Genomic DNA, 15,515 nt, shown 5'->3' on the forward strand with positions numbered 1-15,515 from the left:
CAAATCAGAGAATCAGCCCTGATGTGAAAGGACACATCGTCTTGTCGCATGTTGTTGATGATGCTCTGATATCTGACCTCCGGCTGAGGAAGCTGCTATTGGAAGCAAGGATGCAGCACAACTTTGTACTCTTCCCCTGTCTCCACAGGTCATTTTTCCTGAACATTCCAAAACAATATGAGTGAGGCAGATAATCCTTAACAGAAGCTTTATCAGAGGGCTGCTTCCATGTCACTATTTTCCTCTGCCTTGTTCCAGAGGTTTGGTATTGAAGGCATATGCCACATCTTTGACCTCTATATGCTTTCTCTCCAAATGCCTTGATATCTTTAATTGTGATTTGCCTCAGTAGAGGCAATAATGTCTCTTGTCCCATGCTCTTTTACTGTCTTCCCTTTTTGTACAACTTCTTAGGGTCACAGTTGACTTGTCTTTATTTGTTTTGTTTATCTTGTGCTGTTTATTGTGTCTTTTCACATAAGTTCTGGGGTTCTTTTGTTGTTTAATGGTGCACTTGCCTCTTTGCTGGTCTTCATCTTCACTCAAATTTGTGTCTGGGCTTTCAAGATCTTCTTCACTGGACAGTTTCTTACATGATGAACCTGTCTCTGGGCTCCAATCTTTCACATCACTGGACGATGATGCACTCAGATCTGGATTTTAATCTGGGTCCAGTCCTGTGCAGGTGGATAATTCAGATTCCGAGGAATCTCTCTCTGTCTCCTGCTGAATATCGTCCAACTATAAGTTAAAACGTCACGAAGTCCCTCCCCTTTTTATCTAATCAGAGCGCACCGTGGCGGAAAGTCCCGCCCCCCTTTCGACCGATGAGATTCTTCTTTTTTTCCAGATGTCCCGCCCCGATCCCCCTCCCTAATTTTTGTGGGTCCGTTCACGCGCATCTGTGTTCCGTGCGGGGGTCCGTTCACGCGCTTCAACCCCCTTTCTCTCTCACCCCCTCACCCCCTGGTCTGGGGCCCCGTGCAAATTATCCGGCCGGCGCACGAGGTCGGATTTCAGGCGGCTAGTGTCATGCCGTTCCGATCTTAAACTTTAGCTAATATTTAATACATCTTAGATAAATTTGGATTAAAGCTAGCTAGCAAAAATTCCCCAATTGAAAGAGTTTAGCAAAAAAAAAAAAAAAAAAAAAAAACAACCCAGTGCTTAGCATCAGTTAGGTTAGTCTCGCTATTTATATTTAGCCGCGTTTTACCAACAAGCATACGGGGAACATTTAATGCACAATGTACAAATTATTTATTTGTTACTGCTGTGTATAAGTGATTTATTTGAAGCTAGTCAAAGTTGATGGTCGTAGTGATGAACTTTTTTTTCCCTTTTCCCGTGTATCGTGCAATTTCGGATCTTTTATTAATACTTTATTTATTTATTTTTGAAACATAAATGGTATCTCTGTTATATGCAAAAAAATATATTTTAATTCGAGCATCACATTTTATTCTGTTTCTCAGCGCGATCCTCATATTCTGAAAATATATTTTATGAAAATATCCTCATACTCTCTTTTGTCAGCTGAAAATAATATTTTAATTCATGTACCGGGATTCATTCATTCTGATTCTCTGCGATCGCAGAGCACGTGTTGACGGAGGGGTCGCGACAGTCTACCCCTCCACCCTCTAAAGCGATGATATGATGCGTCAGGTGTATATGGTTGCTCGAGAACTTGTGACAGGTGTTTCGGTGGGAAAAGAACTTTAGGGTATATAAGAAACGAGACGGATTAACATTTTCCATGAAGAAATTCGGAGATCGACATGATGGCTCATGGTAAGAAAACTTGTTGAAATTATAAGGTATTTCTTTTCTCTTAAAAACATTGTTTAAATAAACACTTTATGTATTCTCAGCTTTAAAAGTTCAAGCTGAAATTCACCAGGTGCCTGAGTATCAGGGTAAGCTTTTCTATTAATTTCTCTTTTATTTTAACTCTTCTGTACTTTTTTTAAATATGTTTTTCTCTTTAATAAAGTTACAGCGGAAGAACTAGAGGGTATTAGCCTCACTCAGACGGATCCAGGTACCGTATCTCTCTCTGTGTTTTTTGTTTTTGGCCTCTGTTATTTAGTTCTGGTGAAAAAACTTTTTTTTTTTTTTTTTACTACGCTTGACAGATTTTACACGCGGAATTAATCCTGATGAGTTTGCGAGAGGATCGGGAAGCGACAGTCTTCTGATTTGGATTTGATTCTAACTGGGGCTTCGCCAGCGATCTCACGAGATCGCCGCGTTCCCTCCTCTCCTCCGAGAAGCGGAAATGGCGTAATAGAAATATCAACAACTCTGAGGCCGGTGAGGCCGCAAGTCGCGAGCGTGACGCCCATCTTAAAAGCCTGTGACGCGCCTCAGCAAGCGAAGAGACGGAGATTAGTCAGTAAGACACCGTCGCTAGTGAAGCGGTTATTTACAGGTTTGTCTTTTATTTCAAAATGTATTATTCATATACATATATATATATATAAATATATATATATATAAAGGATCATTAGACATTCTTCTTCTAATCCCCTACAGATTCAGTCGAATCACCCACATGGTCACCCACATGTTCAACCAGGGAAGGGGGTCGTGGATCTCAAAGCGTGATTAACGGTGTGTTTTATATGTGTGTGTGTGTGTGTGTGTGTGTGTGAATACGTTTTTTTGATACGAGCCTTCTTTTTTAAAACAGAGACCGAAGTGGAGACAAAATCGGATAACGGCCCAGAACCGAATCAGGAAGCAGAGCGATGTCGGAGAGAGCGCCAGAGTCCCACTAGACCTCTGTTTAAGCGCAGGTTTCCTCAACGACGGAATAACGGTATGTCCTCTATGTATATATTTATATTACATTTCTTCTTTATATACCTATACGTATAAGATTTTGATAGGGGTTTTTATTTTTTTCAGCCAACGTCTCTAACCAGGAAGCCAGACCTGAACGGGTCCGTCGGCTGAGAATAGCGCCACCTCTCCGCCAGCACCGTGACAGCGGAATCTTGCGGCTCGCAACCTGATTCGTGACTACAGCGCCACGTTTTCTAACGCGTGTGAAAAAGGTTTTGTGTGAAAGGTTGGAATGCATGTCCGTGTCGAGCTATATTTTGATGTTGTGAATTCATGTTTTTGAATGTATGTTAGCATCAGGGAAATATTTCTTACGTTGTGAATGCTGGGTTATAGATAGGGGAAAATTATATAATAAAAGTGTGCAAGAAAAATAAAAAAATCATTTAACCCTGAGGTGTGACGTTTTATTTAGACCCCTCGTTAAAAGTAAAAGCATACGAGATAAGCCAAAAACATAACACTACAAAACACTATAAATATATAAACACTATAAATATATAAACACTATAAACATGATAAATCATATAAACACTATAAAACATATAAAATAAATACATATATTAAATTTATATATAAAATACATATCATTTAAAAAAAGAAAAAATACATATATAATTTAAATAAAAAAAAAAAAAAATGGATGAGACTTTAGAACGGGTCCTTGCCGAATTAAGGCTGAGCGTAGAAGGGTTACGGCTTATCCGCCCCTCCTTTCGCATAGACATGCAGCAGGACATATACAATAACGCCTCGATGATTCAGCAAGATCCTCTACCGGCGATAGAAAATGCAATCCTCGGTCTAAATAGGCACGATGATCCATTTCTGGAAATCGAGGCTGCTATTCGTTCTATAAGCACAGAAGAGGGGGAAAGAAGGCCGCACAGTGAAGGGGTAGAAGGAGGTGTGGAGGGTGAGGGGGAGGGGTCGCGGGCGAAGCAGTAGAAGTACCAGAAGGAGGGGTCGTGGGCGAAGGGGTAGAAGTACCAGAAGGAGGGGTCGTGGGCGAAGGGGTAGAATTGGGAGAAGGAGGGGGTGGAGGGGTTGGGAGCGGTGCTGATAGTGAAGAGACGCAGGTAGGGGGAGGAGGAGGTGAAAGAGAAATCGATGTCACGACGCACGAGAATTTTAATACCGTAAAAATCAGACGCGTGTTAACAATCCCTCCACCAGGGGATGAGCCTGATATAGCTATGTTTTATCAAAACGTGATCGGTCTCATTCGGGAATTGGTCGACGATGCGAGAGCCGTAGCTGGGAGGGGGGACTTGGTACAGTTAAGTGTAGAGGGTGAAAATGTAAGAGTTCACGCGTCGGTAGTCGCCGACGGCAAGGGTGAAAATATTCTACCCGTTTTTGAAGATATGCTCGATCGGTTAGTACAGTCGAACACTGGGGTTGCGGCGAACGAAAGAGTGGATCTGATTGTTCAGGTGGTGCGGAACCCTAGAGGCGGGGGAAAACGTAAGTTGGAGAAAACTTTAGACTGCGAAATCATACGTAAAAAAAGACGTCACCTGTACGTTACAGAGGACCGCGGAGATCAGCTCTGCTTCGCCATCAGTCTAGCTCACGTGTGTAACGGCAGTTTCACAGACGGGCAGTGCGAGAGACAAGCTAGAGAGTGGCAGCGAGCCGTCGGTCTGGACGAGCAGACATCCATCACCTTTAGCGACGTGCGAAAATTCAAAGACATTTTAGAACGTAAAATTGTAGTGTTTTACAGAACGTCTAGCACCCTCTCGCATTTTGAAACAGATTTCCCCGACCGTTCCCAAACTTTGTTTTTGTTTTTACTGGATAACCATTATTACGGGATAAAAAAACCTCAAGGGTTTTATAGCTACGCGATTCGTCTGTAATTATTGCTACAAGGGTTTTAATTGCTCCTATGTGCATTCCTGCCGGGGCTATTGTCATATTTGTAACAATGGGGAGTGTCCCATGCAAGAATACAATCTTGTAGAATGCTCGGACTGTCTCAGAAAGTGTCGTTCCCCAGCGTGTTTCGCCCGTCACAAAGAAGGTAAGAGGAACTTTGTAACGGGTAGGTCGGTCAGTCTCTGCGAGCTCATTAAAAAATGTGCTAGATGCGGCCTGTGTTACAACACAGGACCGAACACCCGTGTAGGAAATGGTCATCGTTGCGCTAAACCGAAATGTAGAATCTGTGGGGAGACGTTAACGAGGGAGCTGGAAACCGACCACAGGTGTTACATTCGCCCTCTCCCCGTGAGCGCCGACCATCCTGATTTGATTTTTTATGACTTTGAAACGTTCGCCACAGAGAACGGCGTGCACGTACCTTTTCTGGTGTATGCGAAAACATTGAAAGGCGAAGAGAAGTGGTTTTACGGTCATGGGTGCGTTAAACGGCCGAGCGTCTCGAGTAAGTAGGACCCTACCCACCCGCCTCCGATTATGGGGTAGAACGCATGTCGGAGCGGGAATGTCAAGATTTTCACGAATGGTACGACGTGGCTGCGCGGGGCGTTTTTAACTTTAGGAAGGAAGCTCTGCATTATTGTAAAAACGACGTGATTATACTTTCCCAGGGTTGCATGAAATTCAGAGATCAGTTTCTCGGAGAGACGGGGGTGGACCAGTTCGATTCGATCACCATAGCGTCAGCCTGCATGAAAGTGTTTATTACAAATTATATGACTCCTAAGACGCTGGCCATACCATGCCCCTACGGTTACACCCGGGCGTGTAAAAGATTCTCGCATGCGTCCATCCAATGGCTAGAATGGATCATGGCGAAAGAAAAAATCTTTATTCAGCACGCTCTAAATAGGGGGGAAAAGCAGATCGGTCCTTTTTTTGTAGATGGTTACGCCGAGATTGACGGAGAAAAGTATGCGTGGGAATATCACGGGTGCTTTTACCACGGGTGTCCGACGTGTTTCGACCCTGCGGAGACGTGCCGGTTGAGAGGCGTCAGATTCAGCGAATTATGGTTGAACAGTGAGGAGAGAGTGAGGACGTTAGAGTCCGAACATGGCGTCCGCGTGACGGTGGTGAGAGAACACGAGTGGCTCGAGATGAAAAAATCTTGCGATCGTGTCAAAGAGTTTCTCCATACGTTTAATCCTCCAGAGCCTCTTTACGGAGGTCGAACGAGCGCTCTTAAGCTGAGACACACAGCGGGGCCTGGGGAAAAGGTGCTCTACGTTGACGTCACCTCTCTATATCCATACGTTAACAGCGCATGCTCTTATCCCTTAGATCACTCTACTATCATATACAAAGATTTCGGAGACCCTAGAAATTACTTTGGTCTCATCAGAGCCACAGTCTACCCGCTTCGTGGGCTCTTTTTCCCTGTTTTACCGTACAAAAGCAAGAGTGGTAAATTGCTCTTTCCTCTGTGTCGCACATGTGCAGAATCATGAGTGCAGAGAGACCCTTGCTTGCATGACGATGACGCCCGAGCATTGACGGGTGTGTGGGTCACTGTAGAATTTAACAAAGCCTTGGAGATGGGCTACAGAGTGGCTAAAATCACGGAGGTATGGCACTTCGATAAAAGCAGCGACTCTGTGTTCACAGGGTACGTACACGCGTTTTTAAAAGGAAAGCAGGAAGCGTCTGGTTACCCGCCCGAAGCTAAGGATCGGGTCAGCAGGGAGAGGTACGTCAGTGAGTATCTGGAGCGTCAGGGGGTCCGATTAGACCCTGAAAAGATAGAGGCGAATCCGGCCCAGAGACAGGTGGCTAAACTCTGTCTCAATAGTCTTTGGGAGAAGTTTGCTCAGAGAGACGATCTGCTCCGCACCGAGATAGTATCGGATCCTGAAAAGTTTTTCAGCTCTCTGTTTTCCAGTAAATACGTGATTACTTTGATGTTCTGGACGACCAGAGAGCATTGATCAGGTGGAGATTCAGCTACCGTTGCATTCAACCCCCAGGCAGAAGGAGTAATGTGTTCACAGCCGCATTCACCACCGCCCATGCGCGTCTCAAACTGTACAGCTACCTGGAAAGGTTGAGGGACAGAGTTCTTTACACAGACACGGATAGTTTAATTTATGTGGTGAAGGAGGGGGAGACTCCTTTAGAATTGGGTAATTACCTAGGTGACCTGACCGACGAATTGGACGGGGATAGCATACAGGAGTTTGCGGCAGCGGGGCCCAAGAGTTACGCCTATCAGACAAAGAATAAAAAAAAAGTGGTGATGCGCGTCAAAGGGATCACACAGACCGTAGAATGTAGTGAGAGAGTCAACTTTGACAGCGTCAGAGATCTGGTGGAGGATTACCTAAAGATCTCCGGGGAGGGAGGGGTGCCGGGCGCTATCGAGATCCCTCAGCACGGAATAACTCGTGATAAAAAGGGTTTCTCGTTAAAAAAACTCGACATTTCAGAAAAAGTTTCGGGTTGTATACGACAAAAGACAACTCTTTCCAGACGGTACTACTCTGCCGTTCGGATATTAATCTATGTTTTTTTGGAGGGGCAAATAAATAAATAAAATGTCACATCTCGAGGTTATAGAAGAAACAGATTTCGAACACAGGTTCGTCTGTCCTTTCTCTTGTATAATAACGGGCCCTAGTGGCTGTGGGAAAACCTGTTTTGTAAAGAGTGTACTGGAATGTTCTGAACGTGTCATGAATGTCGTACCCGAAAACATTGTATGGGTCTACACTTCTTACCAGCCTATGTACGATAAATTGCAGAAAATGAATAAAAAGATAAAATTTGTCAAAGGGCTTCCTGATTCTTTCGAAGATGAAAACCTGTTTCCTCAGGACTTAAACCATTTGATCATTCTGGACGACGTTATCTTTCAAGCATCCGAACATCCTGAAGTGGTTAAAATTTTCACTCAGTACAGACACCACAGAAACATGAGCGTCATGATGCTGACTCAAAACGTGTTTCAGCGAGGTAAACACAACCGTACCATCAGCCTGAACAGTAATTATCTGGTATTGTTTAAAAACCCTCGGGATAAACTACAGGTGAGCGTATTAGCCCATCAGATCTTTCCTTCACAAAAAGGTTATTTCTTGGAATGTTTCGAAGATGCCACCAGAGATCCTCACGGTTATTTAATCATCGACCTCACCCCGGGGTGCCCAGACAGATACAGGTTGAGGAGCGGGCTGCTCCCTCACCAGAGCTCGACCGTGTACGTCCCAAAAACGTCATGACGACTCGTATAAAAAGGAACGCTCCCTTGCTCGCGGCTCTGTACTACGCCGCTCCCCGGAAACGTAAAGAGATTCTCGAATACTGCTCTCCCGACTTCGTCAGAACCTTGTGTGAGATCTCTTTAAACCTTCTCAAGGGTAACATCCCCTTAACACCTTCGCAATACAAAAAACTCAAAAAGTGGAGAAAAATTATCAGGCTGTTGGCGGATGAAAAAACCTGTTTAAAGAGCAAACATAGGGTTCTGAAGAAACAGACTGGAGGGTTTCTTTTACCTTTGCTCTCGACCGTCATACCTCTCATAGGGAATCTTATCGGAGGGCTCTCTAGTAGACAATAAAAAATAAAATGACTTTGAAGAAAGCTCGGAAAATGTTTCTCGTCTCACCCCGTCGGTTAAGTGGTCTGACCCGGTCTACGGTCAGAGAAACGGCCGAAGACTATTTGAACGATGAAATGAGGGAGGTGTTAAACGAGCCGGGGCTGAGTTCTTATGAAAAAATGAAAAAATAAGACGCTTTGTTGCAGAGATATTTGACGTTGCTGAAGCAGGATCGGCGAGACGAGCGTAGAGTCACTCTGACATTACGGGAGCGAACCGAGGATGGAGAGGGTGGAGAGGTTGACGAGGAGGAGAGGGCTCGGATCCCCGCCCGTGTGGGAGATCCGCACCCCTCCTCTTCTCCCGCTCGAACCGTGCGTGCGTCAGGCGGGGGCGATTTCGACCGTACGGGCGATGAAGTTTTGAAAAGCCTACCCCCTCGGGGACGCAAGAACGCCGCGTACATCGTCGAGAAATTAAAGGAGAGCGGCGGGGCATGGAATTCGAAGGGGGGATTTGGTTATAAGGGTGAGACGGCGAAAGGGTCTCATTTGATCGATTTATTCAAACATCTTTCTCTCTCCTATAAGAAAAAAACACCCCCTCCCACCGGTTGGACACAATTTCTGAATACTTTATCGGAACTGAACATCCCTTTATCTTCGGTAAATAACCTGCACGCTCGAGAACAATACCGTTCCCTGAAGGAGGGTAGCGTTACCGGTTTAAAATCACATCCTAAAAGCACCGCATTATCTCCGCGATGGATCACACCCCCGGCACCTCTCACCTCTAAGAAGTTCAGGAGCAATAAACGAATCATTCTAACCCCTCGATGGATCGAGTATTCGCAATAATAATAAATGTCTGAAACAATTATTTTGTCAATAAAGAGTTTAATTAATCGAATCATTATGCGTACAGTCTTTCATTTTTCACAACTTGTATTCACATGCGGATAAAGAACAGTAACCCTGCCCCACCGCAGTAATCGCTTTTATTTTTAACCTACATTTTTTCACAAAGTCATACACCATAAGATCGTTTTTTATCAAGTCCTCCTCATTGTACAAAGACAATATTTGGTCAAAAGATAAGCCTCTGGCTCGGTGGTAAAGATAATAGACGCAGTGATGACCGCATACGGTAGACGTAGACTGTTGCAGCTGAGTGCTGTGGTACTTGATGTTTTCGGAGCGTTTTTCCAAAAACTGCATGATGGTCGAAGGGTAATGCGCAAAGTCCGGGGGAAATCCGTAAGAGTCAAAAAATGTGGCTTCACCCTCCTTTTCCAGGGTTAATGCTAACCAATGCTCGCCGGGCATGTGGGCAGGGTGCGTGTTGACCACCAAGTAGGCGGGAGGTCTAAAGGAAGGATTCAGCGAGGGTAGGTGGCCGGAAGCCCACACGCCACGAAATACGTTCCTCGGAAGATGCCGCAAAAGACTCTCTAGCTGAAGATTATCCATGTTTAGTAATAATCCACCAGCACCTGTCTTTTAGAGTCAATCTCTAGAATAGAATCGTAACAAGCGTAGACAATAAGAGTAATGGTATTCGCTAAAGGCGCTCTGAATCTCATCTCCAGTCTCAAATTACCGCTCGATACGACCAACAACGCATCGTTGTCGTCGGCTGGGTTGAGATTAAAAGCGAACAGGGCATATCCTTCATTAAATTCGCTGCGGTTAATACTCAGAGGTAAATCTTTCAGATGTCTCCCCGTAGCCATGAACATGTTGTAAAACTCCCTGACGGATTGTCTGTTGTTGAATTGGGGCTGGAAAGCCTTGGCGGGGATCTGTCTACCATCCTGACAGAGAGCCAGATATTCTACGTCGTTATGTACAAAGTTAAACAGGGATAGGTCTCTTCTCCCCGTGAACGCTTCGTGGTGCACCATACCTAAAACCACGTATTTAGGAGTGGTTCCGAGAAATAGATTCTCCTGGTTACATATCCTAGAGTTTGCTGGGATGGAATAGGTTTTCACGATGACTCGTGAGAGGGGATAGAGAGCATTGGCTTTCATCAGGGCCGCCGCGTGCCCTAACCGCACAGCAGGGGCTACGGTCACTTTTTTCACAAAGAGAGACGCTTCCAGCACGTTCAGTCGGAATCCCGAGTCGCGCGCCCCCATAAGACAGAAAGCATCGCCGGCTCGTGTCAGTTTGACCCTCAGGTCGACCGAGTTCAGCAAAAGTCTCTCGCAGAAAAATATGTCCCCGTGGAGTGGGCCGAGCAGGTGCACTTCTCTAGAATTAGCGCTGAATTCGGCTCTCTTGTTTAATCCTCTGTTAGGACCGTTGGCGATCGCTATAGAATCCATTGCTCCCGCAGTGTCTTTGTAAAAAAGACCGGCTGTGAATTGACTCCCGAGGGTATCCGGTGAAAAGTTGAGCAGAGTCTCGATCATGGCACGGTAGGGATGTGTGGCACTCGATTGTGAGATTAGAGGGTCCCCCAGAATGACGTCGCATTGACTGAATATCGTACTCAGAGGGTAATTGATGAGCCCTACCGCAGCCGCGTCGGCCAGGTCCGTGCCATCGGCGTTGGTGATTTTTACGCGGCGATGCAGCATGGTGTCATTCAGATCGAGATACTTTTCCCCATCTCCGGGGATGAAAAACTCGATGGGCCCCGTGTCCGTGATGGCAGACACGGGAGAGATTTCGGTGTATATTTTATCTTCGATCGAAAGCTGTGTCATAGGTGCAGAAAATAGATCCAGCTCGCGCAGCGTGCACTCGAGGGATTTCTGATGCAAGAGAGCCATGTTTTTTTGTTTGAATTTCCCCTACGTCGGTTAAAATATATGGGAGCTCCGGGAGGGTTTCCTCTTCGAGCGACCGCTTCTGCCGACTGTTTTCTTCTTCTTACCCGTCGAACGTTTATTAGAACTCGACGAGAGGCACTCCCCCGGAGGTCGTCTCCTCACCCTTCGCGACAAAACCACGATGCCCCCTGACCCCTCTTGTTTTTTCCGATTGTCGAAGTTCGACATTTTCCTGACAAGATCCCCCGTCTCAAAACCCATCTTCAATCTAGCCTTCCGGAGTGGCGGCTTACCGTACAGGTTCTGAAACACTCGATCGAAGTTCTCGAAGCTCACCTGAGCCGGCGCCATTTTAATGCTGCCGTGAAAACTGTTATTGTAGCTTTTCACCAAATCCTGCAGCACGTCGAGGTATCGCAAGGTATTGTTAGCTGTGAAATATCTCCACATTCGACCTTTTAAAGTGCGATTAAATCTTTCGACCACCGAAGCTTTGAGTTCGCTGTATGTGGAAAAATGCACGATGCCATGTTTTTTCATCAAACCTTCAAAAGCCTTGTTAAAAAATTCTTTTCCGGCGTCGGTCTGTAACTTTACAGGTGTCTGGCTTTCAGAGAAAACGGATTCTAGAGCCTTTACCACCTCCGCGGATGTTTTTCTTTTGAGAGTTCTAACGTAAGCTTTCTTGGAAAATACGTCTATGACCGTTATTAATAAATAATTGTACCCGTTGTTATAATCCGATAAAGCCTGCATATCGCACAGGTCGGCTTGAAATTGGTTCAAGGGACGCGGGGCAAAAACTCTATTTCTAGTAAAATGTATTCTGGCCGGTTTGTGTAGAGTATAAGCATCCTGCTCCGATAAAAAATCTTTTACCCTTTCCACAGACGGCGGCTTCCCCTTTTCATCTCGCACGGCCCTTCGCAGTCTTTCTACCCCTCCGAAGCTACCGGGGTCGGACGGATCGTAATACGCTTTTTTCATCGCACGCTTCTCAGACATGGCTGAACCGAAATGAGAGAAAAAGGCGAGGATTGAGATTCAAATTCTTTTTTATACACACAGAGAGAGGCGAGATTCTTTATTCAGACTCTTGTAGTAAAGTGGGTTTATGGTTCAGCTACCCACTAGATGGCAGTAGTAGCTAGTTGTAAGGGGATTTTCATGTCTGCAGGGAGTGAGGAGCGAGCAGGTGTATGCGTCAGAAAAAAAGCAATAATGTTGTTAGCTTGGGCAACTTATTTTCATGTCTTCAGGTATTGTTAATAAAGACATAAGATACAGAACTGATGGCTCCGCGTTACTACAACTTTTTTTTTTGTACACACAGAGAAAGGCATGATTCTTTATTCAGACTTTTTATTCAACTTTTTTTTTTTTTTTTATACACACAAACACACAAACGTTATTAATGTTTTATCATAAACAAAGTTTGAACCAAGATGGCCCAGAGTACCGCATAGTAGCTGCAAAAACACACTGAATAATCGAATATATAATAGTATAGAATAAAATATAAGAGGTACCAGCAAAAAAACATACTCAATAATTGAATATATAATAGTATAGAATAAAATATAAGAGGTAGCAGCAAAAAAAAACATACTGAATAATCGAATATATAATAGTATAGAATAAAATATAAGAGGTAGCTGCAAAAAACACACTGAATAAATGCATATATGACGGCATGGAATAAAATCAAGTTAACAGGAATAGTTGCAGTCCATGACCAGCTTTATGAAACGCTCTATTCTCTCCTCGTCAGGTTTGATTTCATCGTACATTCGGTAGATGCACTCGTAGATCGGTCCTCCTGATCTATACCCCAGCAAAAGAATCTCTGCTGCAGGCCCAATTATGTCGCTCTCGCATGTCTCGTAAAACATGTAGCTCTCCATATATTTCTCAAGGGCTTGGACGAACAGTGAGTTCCACAGCATCCGCATCACACCGTGAAAGCAGGTCTGATATATGTCGTCGGGTGGGTCGAGCAAGCACGTGTGTTGTCTCTGGCTAGGATGGCTGATCTGACAACTGTTGCATTTGGCTTCGGCGTACATTCTCAGAACCTTGTTGAGTAAATGAAGCACCGCTGATTCCAGACATTTGAAAAACTCGATCCTCTTCAACCAGCGTGTGAGCGGTGCGTCAGGGTCGTCGATGAACGTCGGCAACGGGTCATCCGATCCGCAGGGTGAGTTCTCATTCGAAGGAGTGTCCTGAACCTCCATCCCCGCAGGATCCTCGTCAGCGTGCTCCGTGACGACAGTCTCCTCGTGCCCCGAGACGACAGGTTCCTCGGAGCGAGGGGGTGAAAGCTGTTGCGAGAACTCAGGGGTCGGGGGAGGGGTCGGCGGCAAAGGAACGGCATAACTCTCCTCCGGAGATGAAGGATGGTCGGACATTCCGTCTTCTTCTTCTATAATCCTCAACACGATCCGGGTAGGCCTGATTCTCTTGAGCTTGCGTTCACAGCGGTCTTCCATATTTCTCTTTCTCTCTCTCTTTTGCTCTTCTCCTCTCTCGGGCGAGTCTGCTTTTATATCATAAAACGAAGTAGAGAACGATGTAGAACCAGCGAGCTGTACCTGAGGCTCTAGTCAACCATACAGCCATAAACTTGACTTTTCGCTCTGAAACCTCCGCGGTGCTGGGAAAAGTCTCCGGGAGAGAGGCCCTCCCGTTCCCTCTCCATTTTCCTTCATCCTTGTCAAAATTCTCAAGGACAACCTTCTTTAACACACCCCAGTCGTTAGAGGAAAACGAGGCTAGACACGTCGAGACCCCCGGTCTCTCTCCACACTTCCCCTGATAAAGCTGCAATTCCCCGGTTTCGTATCTAAACACATAGCCCCATTGTCCACCCTGTCCGCAGAAACCCAGAGGCCATTCCTCGCACAACGGACCCGCCGGCGGTGCTTGAGTGCGGCGAAGATACGCGCTGGTTTTCCACGGGCCGTCTTTGTCAGAATCTTGAAAAATCGAAATAATAGTCTCACTGATAATAGAACACCCGTGATGGGCCATTAATCCTCTTTTTGCATATAACAGGGATACCGTTTATGTTGCAAAAATAAATAAAAGTATTAATAAAAATCGCACGATACACGGGTAAAGGGGAAAAAAGTTCATCACTACGACCATCAACTTTGACTAGCTTCAAATAAATCACTTATACACAGCAGTAACAAATAAATAATTTGTACATTGTGTATTAAATGTTCCCCGTATGCTTGTTGGTAAAACGCAGCTAAATATAAATAGCGAGACTAACCTAACTGATGCTAAGCACTGGGTTGTTTTTTTTTTTTTTTTGCTAAACTCTTTCAATTGGGGAATTTTTGCTAGCTAGCTTTAATCCAAATTTATCTAAGATGTATTAAATATTAGCTAAAGTTTAAGACCGGAACGGCATGACACTAGCCGCCTGAAATCCGACCTCGTGCGCCGGCCGGATAATTTGCACGGGGCCCCAGACCAGGGGGTGAGGGGGTGAGAGAGAAAGGGGGTTGAAGCGCGTGAACGGACCCCCGCACGGAACACAGATGCGCGTGAACGGACCCACAAAAATTAGGGAGGGGGATCGGGGCGGGACATCTGGAAAAAAAGAAGAATCTCATCGGGCGAAAGGGGGGTGGGACTTCCCGCCACGGTGCGCTCTGATTGGATAAAAAAGGGGAGGGACTTCGTGACGTGGCGCACTCTGATTGGACGAAAAACTGTCAAAATGCAGTTTGATGAAAGGGGGTTAGTTTTCTCTCTCTCACCTCTCATATTTTTTTATGTCCATTTTTCCAGACACACTCATGTTGGAGGTCATGTCTCCTTCTCCAGATTACAGCAGGACACACGTTTACTTTACTCCAATATCGGTGTGTTAAATCAAACCCTGTATCAGCACAGAGTCACCTGTCACATAAACCTGTATACATTAAACCTTCAGTACAAACCCACAAACCTCTTCTGCATCTAGTGTCACTTCAGTGTGTTAATATATTATAGCTTTAGATTTAGATACTCACTGTGTTTTTACTCCTGAAATGGTTTATTTTCCCCTCCACACAAAATGGTGCTGCTGAGTTTCACCTTCACTGGTACTGTCTAACTGGTTTATCTGGTTTATTCTGCAGAGGGAAGAGCAGTGATGCAGACAAGTGGTAAACACATCTGCGCGCACACACCCACACACACACCCACCTTGCCACAGAGACATGGTGCTGGTTTATTTTGGTTTGTTTATCAATGATGGATTGACTGCTCAAAATAAATCAATAGCAGTTTTAGATTTCTATAAATACACAGGGTTGTGCTAGGAAAATATTTCAGGCTCCTTTCTCAGAGCTCTATCAGTAAGACTTCAGCCATTTCACAATATGCGTTCTTATATGATCT

The 15,515-nt window shown here is 45.1% G+C and overlaps 1 protein-coding gene and 1 long non-coding RNA gene across 2 annotated transcripts in view; one reads left to right on the top strand and one right to left on the bottom strand.

Annotated features, from left to right (window-relative positions):
* Nucleotides 1–15,227, bottom strand: part of LOC117599786 (uncharacterized) — a 62,937-nt gene extending 47,710 nt beyond the window's left edge. Inside the window, exon 1 of the mRNA XM_053242210.1 lies at nucleotides 15,146–15,227. The gene's annotated coding sequence lies outside the window, so the exon portion shown is untranslated. The remainder of the gene's footprint in view (nucleotides 1–15,145) is intronic.
* Nucleotides 1,555–3,246, top strand: LOC117599764 (uncharacterized). Its single transcript, XR_008305263.1, has 6 exons — nucleotides 1,555–1,919; nucleotides 1,997–2,044; nucleotides 2,139–2,434; nucleotides 2,539–2,616; nucleotides 2,696–2,824; nucleotides 2,914–3,246. It is a non-coding gene; the product is annotated as an uncharacterized LOC117599764 (long non-coding RNA).
* Nucleotides 15,228–15,515: the final 288 nt, after the last annotated feature.

The sequence above is a fragment of the Pangasianodon hypophthalmus genome, chromosome 19, assembly GCF_027358585.1.
Source record: "Pangasianodon hypophthalmus isolate fPanHyp1 chromosome 19, fPanHyp1.pri, whole genome shotgun sequence".
Lineage (NCBI taxonomy): Eukaryota > Metazoa > Chordata > Actinopteri > Siluriformes > Pangasiidae > Pangasianodon > Pangasianodon hypophthalmus.